This window comes from Macrobrachium rosenbergii, chromosome 41 (assembly GCF_040412425.1).
Source record: "Macrobrachium rosenbergii isolate ZJJX-2024 chromosome 41, ASM4041242v1, whole genome shotgun sequence".
Taxonomy (NCBI): Eukaryota; Metazoa; Arthropoda; class Malacostraca; order Decapoda; family Palaemonidae; genus Macrobrachium; species Macrobrachium rosenbergii.
This window is the reverse complement of record NC_089781.1, coordinates 36,645,367-36,657,405: the sequence shown is the minus strand read 5'-3', so window position 1 is coordinate 36,657,405 and position 12,039 is coordinate 36,645,367. Positions and strand designations below refer to the sequence as shown.

At 41.8% G+C, this 12,039-nt stretch overlaps 1 long non-coding RNA gene across 1 annotated transcript; it reads right to left on the bottom strand.

The window, feature by feature from the left end:
* Window positions 1-10,937: 10,937 nt before the first annotated feature.
* On the bottom strand, window positions 10,938-11,392 carry LOC136826472 (uncharacterized). The gene is made up of 2 exons (XR_010849623.1): window positions 11,276-11,392; window positions 10,938-11,056 (listed from the first exon to the last, which is right to left on the bottom strand). It is a non-coding gene; the product is annotated as an uncharacterized lncRNA (long non-coding RNA).
* Window positions 11,393-12,039: the final 647 nt, after the last annotated feature.

The window sequence follows — 12,039 nt, the reverse complement described above, 5'->3', positions numbered from 1 at the left end:
TGATTCACCAAGCATTGGAATAAAGTATATATTATGTATATATGCATATTATATATATATATATGATATGAATGTTTATATATATATATATAGTTATAACATATATATATTATATATATATATATATTTATATATATATATATATATATATATATATATATATATATATATATATATATATATATATATATATATATATGTATATATATGTATATATATGCTCCGGACATCTCAGGCTCAGTAGGAAAAGAGTACAGGTTAAGAACCATAAAATTTTATTTGCGACGCGTTTCGTTGTTTCTTCATAACGTTTTCAAGCCTAAAAGATCCTCCCCAGTTGACAATCTTCCTTCTGTGAACACTCATCACCTCAGGAGGGAATTTTGAATAAAATTTTTTACATAAGTAAAATCAAGATTGCTAAGAGTATTCCTAACCCGATCCTGAATGGCGGCAATATCTTGCTTCAGACGGTCAGGCTGTCTCCGTTTATGATCGATTTCTTGCAATAAAAGGATGTGTTGACATTCGTCATAAGCGGACGGTTGGGAAAGGGTCATCCTATACACTTTAAACCTTAAAAAGTGTGGTATTATATTCTGCGAAAAACCTCTCAGAAAGTCCACACCCTAAGAAGCCTTTGATTCTTGCTTTGCCAGCTTTTCCCATTTCTGATATTCGTTTAACAGCATTTCCACTAAGGATATGGGTTACTAAAAAAAAAAAAAAATAGAAAAAGAAAAAAACACTGTAATATCTAAGCCAGATAAGGGTAACGGCACTGTTATATTAAACAGAACTGATTATGTCGAAAAGATGGAAACTGTACTCTCTGACAATTCAAAATTTATGAAATGTCCTCAAGAAGATAGATATATAAAACAAACCTGAATACAGCAAACAATATCAATTACCAGTTAAGAAAACTCAGAAATGACGGTTCGATTATTGAAGAAGAATATAACAAATTGTTTAAGTGGGTCTTCACCATCAATATTGTGCAGACTCCCGAAAGTGCCTTTAAAGCACCATCCTATAAACTAGCAAAATTTCTTATCATTTTTCTGCAGCCATTGACAGAAAATCAGTGTACATTAAAAAGTGTACATTAAAAACACGTATGAATGAAAGAACATCGCCAATTGTTATAAAATGCGCGAAGGTGCAGAGCGAGCAAGCTTTGCCTTATTTCCCTATTCACAAACGCTCCTATCAAAGAACAGTCGATCTAGTTAATCACTTTTTATTCAGTAATTTGAATTACAACAATTTGAGGGTTTCGCCATGGGATCTCCACTTTCAGCCCTAATGGCCAACATATTTCTGTAATTTCATGATAAAAGATGGCTTGACGAGTGTCCCCTGGTGTTTAAACCAATCATTTATCATAGATATGTTGACCACACATTTCTGGTTTTCAGGCATCTAAGTCACGGACAACAGTCCCATGATTACTTAAATCGTAAACCTTCTTTTGTTCAGTTTATCGTAGAACGTGAAGAAAATAATGTTCTAAACTTTTTAGATATAAGAATTAGCAAAACTAACGTAAACATGAGGTCACTCTTAAGTTTTAGCATTTCCAGAAAGTCCACTTTTACCGGTCTTGGAATGAATTTCCAAAGTGCTACATTCTTTAACCTTCAAATGAATAACATAAATAAAAAAATTTTCTTTTAAACTATTTAAAAATAATGCTTATCCTAATATCATAATATATAAAGAAATAAAAAAGTTTTAAATAATTCCCTCAGTATAAATGACAAAATAGATATACCAACGGTTGATAAAATGACTATGTATTTTAAACTGCCATATGTAAGTGATCTATGTTCTAACTACGTTACAAGAGAACTAAAAACAAGTTTAAGTATAGCTTTCCCCACATTAACTCCAAGTTAATATTTACTAACAACCGTACTTTTTGAAGTGTTGTTAAAACAAAAGGATAAAATACGTCAGACGTTTTGTCTGGCATCACCTATATTTATAAGGTGTCAAAATAAGGAGCGGTAAAAGTTACTGCCACTTTATTACGTTGTTTTTGTATTAAGCCAACTCTTGTGTTGGCACGCTAACTGAAAAATTCAGAGGTCATTTGCTTTATTACAGATCCAGGCGGTTTATAAACTGACAAGACAATGGAATTGAAACCTGAGGTCGAAACAATAAACAATAATATGCAGTGAACGAGTACAAATTACAATACAAAACCTACAGAACTACAATATGGATACAGTCTTGATGCCTGTGAATGAAGAAACATGTGATACAAATGTGACATTTGTATAAATACGCATAAAGTAAAAATTGCTGACCCTGACACGTTTTAGGCACTAATTGACTTTTAAGAAAATGGGGAAGTCACCAAAGAAAACATGCTCAGCGGAGACTTAATTAATGGCGCCGCCGATACTGGCGCCGAGTGGTGACTTTACATATTCACAGAGAGAGACGTCAGTCCGACAGGATCTTCAGAACATTATATGGAATCACCGATTTTACAGCATATAGAGGAACGTAATACAGGTAGAAGACTAGAAAATTTTATTGTTTTTGGTACTTTCAATGAAGAATCATTATAGAGAATCTTTGATTCGACTGAAATGTTTTTAGGAAACCATATCTTAACCTTAGGCAATTCATCTTATCCCTTGCTTTTAATATAATTACTCAATAATTCATTTATAATATAAACTGTTCAATTTCTATTTTATCTACTTAGTAGTTTATATGCTCATGTAAATCATTTTAAAGATTTTATCTATTATTAATAAAGGCAAATGCCACGAAGGGAAAAGTGAAACAACAAAGTGGTTGCTAGGCCTTTCGACCCCAGTCCTTTATTTATCTATATTTTTGTCACCTTTACTCAGCTTTGTCAGCCAATAATGATTGTATAATCTTTAAATTATTAAAAAAAACTGTAATGACTCTTTTAGGCTTGGGAAATTCTTTTATGGAGAAACAACGAAGCGTGTCGCAAACAAAATATGGTGATTCTTAACCTGCGCTCTTCTTTCCCTGCTGAGACTAATATATATATACAGTATATCTTCTTCGTTTTAACGTGCTTTTTCCCATTTTTATATGGTGTAAGCACGATGCCCTCTTTTGAAGGACTTTGATTTGGCATTGGGGTCTGCCGTAGCCTCAATCGGTTGCCCTGCCTGACATAGCTTTGACCCCGGTAGCGAATGTGTACATGTATCGTACCAAATCCCCAGTTCCCTTTCTCCCAGCAGCGAGGAGAACTGAGCGGGTAGGTCGACAGTTCGAGACGTGTGAGGTGTCTGTTATGTTTTTAGAAGATGTTGGAGTGGCTTTGTTTATGTGTGTATTAGTCTGTAATACCCATCTGCTTTCAGCAAACCTATCCGTTGATTACATACATAATCCCAGGGTGTCTACACGGATAGCAAAGTGTCCGCCTCCCTGACCGGTCGGCTGCGGATTTGAACCCATGCCACAGACCTCTATGAAGTCTGAGGCTGCTGCTCTACCGACCGAGCCATCGAGGCTCACTTACATATATATATATATATATATATATATATATATATATATATATATATATATATATATATATATATATATATATATATATATATATATATATATATATATATATAGAGCCACCACATTTTGTTTGCCTAAAAGAGGCATTACAGTTTTTTTAATAATTAAAAGATTATACAGTCATTATTGGCTGACAATAATGATTGGTAACTGATATTGTTTGCTGTATTCAAGTTTGTTTTATATATTTATCTTCCTGAGGACATTTCATAAATTTTGAATTGTCAGAGAGTAGTATCCATCTTTTCGACATAATCAGTTCTGTTTGATATAACAGTGCCGTTACCCTTATCTGGCTTAGATATAACAGTGTTTTTACACATCATGCCTAGGAAAAATCTGTTGCAAAATATATAAATAGAAAGAGAAAAATAATGAATTAAGAGCATTATTTATGCCTATATTTGTTATTTATTTCTTATCACCATTTTCTACATTGGTACTAAGGCTTGTTGGTAGCCTTTGCTTTTACACGAAAATGACATTCAAAACTTTCGGAAATTCACCATCACACACACACACACACACACAAATATATATATATATATATATATATATATATATATATATATATATATATATATATATATATTTTTACGTTTTTCCGTGGTTTTAGTTTGAGCTTTCATATACTCTGTGAGACAGGTAGCAATGATTTAAGTTAATTTAGCCTTGTAATTCTGACTTCGTGTGCTGGAAAAACGAAAAAGAGGAAAACAAAGGAGAATTTCATATGAGCATAGGCCTGGTTACTGAGGAAGACATGTAAACACGTAGCACATTTAAAGTAGTGTATTTACATAAATGACATTAGTACGGAGTAGGAACTCAGTAGATTGAATGAAACTGGGGAATCCCAGCCACAGTCGGTGAAGTTTCACGATAGATCCTCTGAAATGAGAGATATGCACATTATACGCCAGTAATGAAATAGACAAAAGAATAATGAATTCGAAGCCGCAATTGAGGGTGCCAAAGGAGTAATAAAGAATTAATACTGATGCAAGAGGCGCACGGACATTAGACAAGGGAGATTTCTGGCTTTCTTTAAGAAAATATTACGAGACAAAGCGTGACTGAAAATGGGGCTCTTCCAGGGCACTTTACTCAGCAGATTTTCCGAGGGCGTAGAAGGCGGTCCGCGGACGACTTGCGATTTCCGAGGACGAGTTTCTTCCACGTGGTGAGATGCAAGGGCTTCCGTGAAGGGGGCAAGGATGGGGACTCCTCGAAACTCCAAGCAATGGCAGGGTTCGAGGCAGGCCAGCGGTGGAGAGAACACTTGGAATACGGTCGAAGGGCACGAGGAAAAGTATACTTTGGAAAGGGCCACGTGGTTAGGATGCAAGGGCATCGGTGGGGCCAGGTGTTGAGGACGTCTTCACAAGTTCACTCCATATCTTCCAGCCCGCGTGTGTCGAGACCCGTGGGCTTTTGCCTTTATCCTCCTATGGGGCAGGGGTGCGCCCAACACAGATGCTTTGACTCATTGTACCTGCTACCCGCAGGGAGGTTTTGGCTGTAGGAGAAACACCTAAGCCAGATTACTTTTTGCCTCGAAGGAAAGATCTTTATCAAAAATGGGAAAGCGCCTTTAATCTTTTAACTTTGTTTTTAAGTCGATAGACAGATGGTCTATCGATCGGCCGGCTGGGGCAGCAAATGAACAACAACCAACAACAACAAAGGAGGGGGAGGTAATTTACTAGCGAATCTTACAATCATAATACCTCCCCATACAAGATGATGTACATACCTCCTTCAGGTGTGTGTACATCGATATTCAAGAATGAGCGCGGCAAATGCTTTACGTTACTCTACATTCTGCCTTGCAAATGAACTTTACTCCAAGGGTTTATGAAGCGTGACATTACTTTTAATAACACATTGGGACAATTTTCGTTAACAGAACGCAAAGTGATTTAAACACTTGCAAAAGAATAATTACTTTAGATTTGGTTACCCACTGTAACTTTTTATAAAGTGACTGAACAATTGTGAATTAATTAAGATTATAGGACCACGTATATGAGGCTATGGCCAACAAATGAAAAGAAATGGTTATTGTTCAAGAATTAAAATACACTGTTACTTAATTTTAGATAAAATGCATGCGGTTAGTACAATCTGCCTTGAAGAGGCTGTGTAAATGAAAAACAGCGTTTACTTTTGTAAATGACATCCCCTTTTACGCGATACTGTAATGACTATACATATTCGCATTGATAATTTATCTTCATTTTAACGTACTTTACTTAGCTGGCCCCACACGGATTTTGACAGCTGTATGCGGGCGAGAGTATTCGCGAGGTTTTAATTCGCTAACCTTAAACTACGCTAATTTTATGCGTCCACTGCCTACTCAATGTTATGACGGGCGAGTAGACAAAAGATGTGGGTGGTGGACAAACAGCAATCTGAAGGAATGGAAGGGGGAAAAGGGATAATAATAACAAAAGGAAAATTAGCAAGACGTTACGAATGAAAACTTGACCGCATATGAAAGGCGGGACACGTCCCTCAGAGCTTACGAAAGGGGCATTTAAATCACAAGGGCAAGAGTTGATGACTCGCGATTCTTTAAAATAAAGACAACTAAATGACTAAAAGAAAGTAAATGATATTGGCAGAAGAGCTAAGGGAAAAAGAGTGAGGGTTTTATTGTGTTAGGCGGGAATTTATCGTCCTTCGCCTATTAATTACGACCCGGGCTATCACTTCAGTCCCAGGGCGAGGAAAGTGCACCCGAAGGGCGCGACTTCAGGAGGCTTCGACATCGCACGCCCGGTGCCAAGGTATATGCGCAAGGGCGTGCCACTTCTCACTCTGTTATTCTTAATGATTTATACATTGTGTGGGGGAATGGTATCCCGTATTTAATTCGCCTCTTGTGGGGATAATTTAAGGAAGATTAATAGAAGGTGATAAGAGATAGAAGTTCCTGAGGAACGGAGGAAGATAGAGTGAGGTCTGACGTCCCTGGATTAGTGCCATGATCTCGAAAATGAAATGCGGCACAGGTGCCATGGGAGCTCTAGAGCCTTTTGTAAATTACCTGGGAAATGTCCCAATGCCCGTGGTAATTTCGCCCGAGCCTTCTTAATGACAGTCGTCCTCGGCCGGGAGCGGAGGCCCGCGACCGGAGGGCGGCACGGAGTACCACCTGGGCCTGCTGATGCGACAGCTGACGCAGGAGTGTTCTGTGCGGGTTCTACCATGATCCGTCGCGGCTCTTGTAGTTCATCGGCCAAGTGAGATATGGCAGAATCCTGACTTGCAATTGCGTCGGCGACGGACTGGGGCAGAGAAGAGGCGGTCGGGGGTGGCGTGAGCGGCCTGCAGGTAATACACCAGCTTCAGGCACGGGTTGCGAGGCCGCACCTGCAGGTGAGCTTCCGCGGTGGTCGGGAGGAACTGTCTCTCTGACCGACGCTGGTAGCGGTGCCAGGCCGGGGGAAGAGAGGGGGTCCTGAGGTGGATCTCGTGAATGGAGATCGGAGTAGCGCTCTGGCACTGGCACTAGGGCAGAGTCAGGCACTATCAGGGGTTTCTTGGGCTCGTCGGTCAGGACGGACGAGCTTGGCCCCGCTCGCATGCAAGTGGCACCGCAGGAATTTGGCATCTCCTGGAAGGGAGATCTGATTGGGGCCCCGCACTGGCACTGAGGCAGGCCGGGCACTGGAATTGATCGGGAATCGATCGAGGGGCCACTGTACATCGTACTCAGGTGGCACTGGTGGGGACTGCACGTCCTTCTGTACCCAGGGGCGCCAGTCTTGGCTGAGGGAGAAGCGGGGAGGATTACTTGCGCTCGCGGAATGATTCGGGAATGTGGACCCCAGATTGTCGTGATTTCGGCAGGGACTGGAAGTCCTGTCCCAGGATGACGTCATAGCCTCCGGGAGATGGCTTGGTTACTGCAAGATTGCACATTTTGATTGGTGAGGTCGTGAGACTCCAATTGGACCGTAGGGAGTATCATCTAAATTGATTTATCTCTCGATCGTGACGAGTTTTCGTCTATGGACGATAGCCCGTAGGGAACTCTGTCCCCTCCGGATGAGGGAGACGTGTGCGCCCGAACTCATAAAAGCAGTGACTCGGCGCGCGGGCTCATTACCTCGTGGAGGGGCCACGTATACAGGCCTCGGCGGGAGGGCCCACGACTGGGATCTGTGACGGCCAAGGCGACGGTGGGAGTAGTTGATTTATTATTGCGTGGGCATTTTGCCCATGCGGAGAATGGCCATAAACCCGCGCACGCCGTGCAAAAAGGTCTGGCAGTCTTTCCGCGCTGCCCCTGTGGGAGGGCGCAGCGAGTTATTTGTCGGTTTTCCGGGAGAGAGGAGCCGCTCTTGTTCCGGCACTGTTCGGAGGAATGCCCTGTTTTCTGCAATAAATGGCAAGTTAGGGCTTGCCCGAGTTCCATTTTTGTGGGAATTTGAACCTGAGGAGGGACGGGATTTGATCTTCCGCCCCATGGATCCTTCTGAGGTGGTGGGTCACATATTCGTTATCTCGGCAACACTCGGTGAGTGTTGCTGGGGCTTTTTCCACTATATGAGTGGCGAGGGCAGGAGGGGCGTAGTGCAGGAAATGCTCGAATTTAAACCGCTCGAGTACCTCGGCGGTGTTAGTGGCTCCTTCGGAATCGAGCCATTTTGTCAACGCCCGCTCCAAATGGTACGCCCAATCGACCAAGTCTGGCCTGCTTCTGCTGTTTTCTCCAACGCCCTCCACTGCTCGGTGCAATCTCGTACGCTCGTAACTGCTTTCTGGCGTACGGCTTCCCAGTTTCCGATCGTCTGCGGAAGGGCGTGAAGTAACGAGGGCCTTTCCGCCCAGGAGGAGAACAAGGGAGAGTTCCGCGGGAGAGATCGCGAGCACCCAGGACCTCGTTCGGCCCTTCTGCCATACTTCAGGCTCGACCTGTCCATTTTGGCATGAACGAGTGAGCTTGGCTGAGGGCACTCCATTCCCGCGGCAGGGGCGGGGGTGGCGTAAAGGTCGTTCTAGCACCTGGAGCCCATGGGCGCGCTCTGTCTCTCTCCTCACGTTCTCTCCTCCTCCCCTCTCTGCACGTTCTTTTCCTCCCGTTGTTCTGAGCGATCTGTTCTCTCCCCTGTTGTTCTTGGGCAATTCGTTCTCTCTCTCTGCACGTTCTTTATCCTTCTCTGCACGTTCTTTCCTCCCTGTTCTTGAGCTTTATCTGCCTCTCCTCTCGTTGTTCTTGGGCAATTTGCCCCCTTTCTCTCTCTCTGCACTGTCGCTTCTTTTTTATCCTTCTTCCTGCTCTTGGGCAATTTTTGCCCTCTCTCTCTCACGCTCTTGCCTCTCCGCCTTGGCATCGTCCACTCGCTCTTGAACCCATGCCTCAGATCTTGCCCTGATAGTCCCATGTCCTTCCCTGTGACATGTAGAATTTGAAATCCTCGTTTTGTTGGGCTCTGCATTAGCTTTCATCTTGGAAATAATGGGGATATGATATGTCTGAGAAGACTCAGGTTGTCTGAAAAAGACTCAATTGCAGGAATCTGAAACACCTACCTGTCTAGACTGCAGGAGAACGGGATCGTCCGAATAAGACAGTTGATTAGTAAGTCTGAGGAGACTTTTTGTTAAAAATTGATGTGTCTTGAAAGACGGGTTGTTCTTGGCTTAACGAATTTTAATATGTGTCTCGGAAGACGAGTTGGATTTTGTCACGCTGGACTTGGCATGGCTGTAGCGCGGAAGTTAAGGAGTTGTTCTAACTTAGAACTAGAATGATCAGTCCTGTAAGGGCTTAGATGTGTGTGAACTACACTATATAATGTCTCAGACTTAATTTTAATCTTCGCAGAATGAGAAATTTGCCACAAAAGCGACGAGAATTTGTATGAGTCTCTGAGGACTGGAATTTGGAGAAATTCTCGCCACGTGCGACGTAGAATTTTAGGAGTCTCTGAGGACTGGAGTTTGGAGGAATTCTCGCCACGTGCGACATAGAATTTTAGGAGTCTCTGAGGACTGGAATTTGGAGAGAAATTTGTTAATGTGCGACGTAGAATTTTAGGAGTCTCTATGACTGAATTTGGCACTCTCATGTACGACGTAGAATTTTAGGAGTTCTGAGGACTGGAATTTGGAGAAATTCTGCCACGTGCGACGTAGAATTTGTAGTTCTATGACTGGAATTTGGAGAAATTTTCGCCACGTACGACGTAGAATTTTAGGAGTCTCTGAGGACTGGAATTTGAGAAATTTCACGTGCGACGTAGAATTTTAGGAGTCACTTAGGACTTGAATTACGATTCGTCCCTAGGACTTAGAAATTACTAACGGAAACCCAAAGAAAAAACGTGTATGCTGGGAAATGAATGGGAAAAAATGCTACACACGCGGGCATGGGCGGGGTGGGGGGGTGCAGGCTGTCTGGCCAACACCGGAGGTATTTTCAGATTCTGTGTGAATGAACCTCGTATATATATATACCGTCTGGGATTCCGGGAATTTCAGTCGTCTGAGATAACAGTACAACGGCCTAGTAATTTTCCTATAAGCGGAGTTTAAATTTCGCTTTCCTAACACCTAACTCGAATTTAACTACACTGGAGAGAATTGTCAGCAATGCAAGCTGACTTCTGTCGTGTCCCACGGGAATTTTATTCGCGCCTAAATAACAGTTCGCTAATTCGAAATGCAAAGTAAAAGTTATCACAGAGGAATTTCTTTCGCACTATTCCTCGAAGCAAGAATATGGCAAGGATTTTAACACCGGAATTTTCGCACTATTCCTCGAAGCAAAAGATATGGCAAAGATTTTAACACAGAGGAATTTAGCACTATTCCTCGAAGCAAAGGATGGTTAGCACTGGTTATTTCCTAACTACCTATCCTGAAAGGCATGCATTAACGAATCTAATACGGCGGTTCTTTTCTCTCAGTGATTACATGCGTCCCTATTTCTAATTCCTAGAACAAATACGATTGTAAAATGGTTTTGCTAAGATAAAACACATTACTTACGTGGAATTTTCTGGATCTGTGTGCTGGTTTACACATAAGGTTCGTAATTGTCTCGTACCCAGCTTAGCTTTGCTAATAGCTGATCTGGCAAGTTGCAAATGCAATAAAGCAACACTAGGGAACTGCAACCGCAAAACAGATCTATGGCCAGGTCGCCATTTTTACGTTTTTCCGTGGTTTTAGTTTGAAATATGCTCTGTGAGACAGGTAGCAACAATTTAAGTTAATTTAGCCTTGTAATTCTGACTTCGTGGGTACGGGCAAACGTAAAAAAAGAGGAAAACAAAGGAGAATTTCATATGAGCATAGGGCTCTGGTTACTGAGGGAAATATTACGTAAAACACGTGGGCACATTTAAAGTAGTGTATTTACATAAATGACATTAGTACGGGAAAGAGGAACTCAAGTAGATTGAATGAAACTGGGGAATCCCAGCCACAGTCGAGAAGCTTCCACGATAGGATCCCTCTGAAATGAGAGATATGCACATTATACGCCAGTAATGAAAACAGACAAAAGAATAATGAATTCGAAGCTGCACTGAGGGTGCCAAAGGAGTAATAAAGAATTAATACTGCCGATGCAAGAGGCGCACGGACATTAGACAAGGGAGATTTCTGGCTTTCTTTAAGAAAATATTACGAGACAAAAGCGTGACTGAAATGGGGCTCTTCTAGGGCACTTTACCTTAGCAGATTTTCCGAGGGCGCGTAGAAGGCGGTCCGTGGATGACTTGCGATTTCCGAGGACGAGTTTCTTCCACGTGGTGAGATGCAAGGGCTTCCGTAAAGGGGCAAGGCGATGGGGACTCTCGAAACCTACAATGGCGTGTGGGGCTCGAGGCAGGCCAGCGGTGGAGAACACTTGGAATACGGTCGAAGGGCACGAGGAAAGTAGGGAAATTATCGACTCAAAGGAGTGGCCTACAATCGATTTTAATCCCTTGTATTCTGACGTGTGAAATATCGATCGGCAGACAGTAAATGAAAAAAAGGCGGGGAAGCAATTTGCTAGCGAGTTCTTGCTAATTATAATAGCTCCCCACCCAAGATGATGTATACACCTTCCTTCGGGTGTGAACATCTATATACAAGAATAAGCGGCAAATGCTTTACTTTACTCTACATTCTGCCTTGCAATGAACTTTACTCTAAGGATTTATGAAACTGCAACATTACTTTTAATAACATACTGGAACAAACTTCTTTAACAGGACACAAGGTAAATTCAACACTTGCAAAAGAGTAATTACTTTGGATTTGGTTACACATTGATAACTTTATAAAGTGACTCGAACAATGTGAATTAATTAGGATTATAAGACCAGGTATATGAGGCTGTGGCAAACAAATGAAAAGAAAGGTTGTTGTTCACGAATTAAAATACATGGTTACTTAACTTCCCCATTCTCAGCTCCATCAGCTAGCCAAGATAGATGAAATCCTCAGTCT